The 3,719-nt window shown below is 38.9% G+C and overlaps 1 pseudogene across 1 annotated transcript; it reads left to right on the forward strand.

Moving 5' to 3' along the window:
- The first annotated feature begins 1,481 nt into the window (after positions 1–1,481).
- On the forward strand, positions 1,482–3,046 carry LOC138804579 (ribosomal protein S6 kinase beta-1-like; annotated as a pseudogene). The gene is made up of 2 exons (XR_011365303.1): positions 1,482–1,627; positions 1,866–3,046. The product of XR_011365303.1 is annotated as a ribosomal protein S6 kinase beta-1-like (transcript).
- Positions 3,047–3,719: the final 673 nt, after the last annotated feature.

A 3,719-nucleotide genomic window follows, 5' to 3' on the forward strand; every position in this document is an offset into this window, starting at 1 on the left:
GATAAATATTAATGTGCTATTTTAAAATTATCATTCTTTAATGATAATCTAGAAGTGTAGATTCCTAGTTATGTATATAACTTTGAATAAATGAGATCCTGGTGTGCATATTGCATTTATCATTTCCAGCACTATTTTATTTAATATTGATTTGTTAGTGCCTCATTTTCTTTTCCTATCTCAGGAATGTTAACATCCACCGAATTCCTCATGCCCAAAGTTAAAACATGATTCTTCACGATATTATTCTCACTTTTAGTACTGTAAGATATTACATGCTCCTGTTTCCTATGCTTATATGTCATTCTATAAATTATTTTAGGCTTTTATTTTTATTTGGTATATATGTAGTTATTATTGGGTATGGTACAATTTACAGAGTAGAATGGTGTCTTGATAATTCATTTACATCCACACTCCTTATAACTGCCCCTTTAAAATAATGATGCAATCTACATTCTTTTTTTTTTTTTTGGCTGATCCTGGTCCTGAACTCAAGGTCTGGGCACTGTCTCTGAGCCTTTTTGTGCTCAAGGCTAGTGCTCTACCACTTGAACCACAGCACTTGCTTTTCTGCTCTGGCTCGCTTTAAATATTGTTCCTCAGATCTCAGCTCTGAGTAACTAGCATTACAGATATAAGCCACTGGCACCCAGCTGCAATCTCCACATTAATATTCTTAATTAATGTTAATATTATTATTAACAATATTGTTATTAATTATAACAATTATAATATTAATATTGTTAATATTTCTGGGGAAGTAATTTTTTAACGTGACATTATTTTAATAATTATGGGATAAGGTCATCTAAAGGTTTGCCTAAACTGTTTTAAATAGCATGCATGCCACTAGCAATGAATGGGAAACATATGTTTTCCTTTTGGATATCCAGAAATAATGTTTCTACGAGTATTTTTTATTAAATAACAAAATAGTATCTATTTTTCTTCATTCAATTTGTATATTCTTGGTTTCTAGTAAAAGCTCACAATTTTCAATATTTATTTCTCTTTTCTTTCCATGTTTGCATAGATATGGATGTGTGTGTGTGTGTGTGTGTGTGTGTGTGTGTGTGTTTGTGCTTGCCATTTCTCGGCTTGAACTCAGGGTGTGTTTTCTCTCTCACTACCACAGCTCCACTTCCAGGTTTTGATTTGGTTTGGTTTGGGTTTGGTTTGGATTTGGTTTGGGTTTGTGTGTGTGCTTGTGAGTGTGTGTGTGTGTGTGTGTGTGTGTGTGTGTGTGTGCGTGTCTGTAGTTAATTGGAGATAAAAGTCTCACAAACTGTCCTGTTTCAGCTGGCTTTGACTTGCAGCTCTCATTTCTCAGCAAGCCCCCAGTGCCTAGCTTTGATACTACTTTTATACCATTTTTTCTGTTGTATGTTTTGCCCTTTCTTCCTAATTTTTAAGAATCCCTTTAGAGCCTAAGCAGCCGGTGATGGCAGCCATGGTGGTGGCTGCAGCGGGGCCCGGCCATGAGGCCACGAGGGAGAGAGGAAGGCTTTTACACAGCACCTGACTTCCCGAGACAGGGAAGCTGAAGACATGGCTGGAGTGTTTTGACCTAGACCTGGAACAGCCAGAGGATGCAGGCTCTGAGGATGAGCTGGAGGAGGGGACAGTCAGTTAAATAAAAGCATGGACCATGGGGAATTGGACTGTAGGAACTTGGTATGAAACATTGTGAGAAATTTGAAATCTCAGAAACTAGCGTGAACAGAGGACCGGAAAAGATCAGACCAGAATGTTTTGAGCTACTTTGGGTACTTGGTAAAGGGAGCTATGGAAAGGTTTTCAAGTAAGAAAAGTAATAGGAGCAAATACTGGAAAAAATATTTGCCATGAAGGTGCTTAAAAAGGCAATGATAGTAAGAAATGCTAAAGATACAGCACATACAAAAGCAGAACAGAATATTCTGGAGGAAGTAAAGCATCCCTTCATTGTGGATTTAATTTATGCCTTTCAGACAGGTGGAAAACTCTACCTCATCCTTGAGTATCTGAGTGGAGAACTATTTATGCAGTTAGAAAGAGAGGGAATATTTATGGAAGACACAGCCTGCTTTTACTTCAATTACATCAAAAAGGGATCATCTAGCGACCTGAAGCCGGAGAACATCATGCTTAATCACCAAGGTCATGTGAAACTAACAGACTTTGGACTATGCAAAGAATCTATTCATGATGGAACAGTCGCACACACATTTTGTGGAATAATAGAATACATGGCCCTAGAAATCTTGATGAGAAGTGGCCACAATCGTGCTATGGATTGGTGGAGTTTGCGAGCATTAACGTATGACATGCTGACTGAAGCACCTTCTTTCATTGGGGAGAATAGAAAACCATTGACAAAATCCTCAAATGTAAACTTAATTTGCCTCCCTACCTCACACAAGAAGCCAGAGATCTACTTAAAAAGCTGCTGACAAGGAATGCTGCTTCTCATCTTGGAGTTGGTCCGGGGAAGGTTGGAGAAGTTAAAGCTCACCCATTTTTCAGACACATTAACTGGGAAGAACTTCTAGCTCGGAAGGTGGAGCCCCCTTTTCCCGCCTGTGTTGCAATCTGAAGAGGATGTGAGTCAATTTGATTCAAAATTTACAGTCAGACACCTGTTGACAGCCCAGATGACTCAACTCTTAGTGAAAGTGCCAACAAGGTCATTTTGGGTTTTACATATGTGGCTCCATCTGTACTTGAAAGTGTAAAAGAAAAGTTTTCCTTTGAACCAAAAATTCGATCCCCTCAAAGACTTATTGGTGGTCCACGAACACCTGTTCAGTTCTTCTTGTCTTAAAGCCCAGTCAAATTTTCTCCTGGGAATTTTTGGGGAAGAGGTGTTTCAGCCAGCACGGCAACTCCTCAGACACCCGCGGAATACCCAATGGAAACAAGTGGAATAGAGGAGATGGACGTGACAATGAGTGGGGAAGCATCAGCTCCTCTTCCAATACGACAGCCCAACTCTGGACCATACAAAAAGCAAGCTTTCCCCATGATCTCCAAACGGCCAGAGCACCTGCGAATGAATCTATGACAAAGAAATGTATAATTTGTGGAGGGGAAGGGGAAAAACAAATCGTTTAAATAGGGATTCAGGTGGACCCCTTGCAACAATGAGAATGTACAAGTCGTTATGTCGAAAACGAACTTTACAACTTTGGTGCGGGGGCGGGGAATGGGGGGGCGGGAGGATTGGGTGGGGGTGGAGAGAGGACAGGAAGGGATGTGAAGGGGAAACAAAGGAGGAGGCTACAAGGCTTGATAAGAAATGCACTCATTATCTTGCCCATGTAATTGTAACCCCTCTGTACAGTTTTTTTTTCACAATAAAAAAGAAATGCTTTTAATGAACTTGAAGCAAAAAATAAAATAAAAAAGAAAGAATGAAAAATGAAGAAAGAACAAAAGTAGAAGTGATATCTGGCAAGATAAAACCAGAAGAAACAAAATGATAAGTCTCAGAGTCAGTGTCTTTACCTAGAACACTTTGGATGGAGTAAAAATAAACATGGATTAAAAAAATCAATCAATGGTGCAAAAAAAAAACAACACAAAAAACACAAGCAAAATAGTATTGTGGAACTCTTAGGCACATCAGTTAACTGATTCCTAGTGACATCTTTCAACCTTATCAAGAATTTTCATGTTGATGGCTCCAAACTGACAGCATTAAGGATAACATGTTGCTTCTGAATCATTGAGAGTTC

The sequence above is a fragment of the Dipodomys merriami genome, unplaced genomic scaffold (assembly GCF_024711535.1).
Source record: "Dipodomys merriami isolate MVZ:Mamm:240054 unplaced genomic scaffold, mDipMer1.0.p SCAF_37, whole genome shotgun sequence".
NCBI lineage: Eukaryota > Metazoa > Chordata > Mammalia > Rodentia > Heteromyidae > Dipodomys > Dipodomys merriami.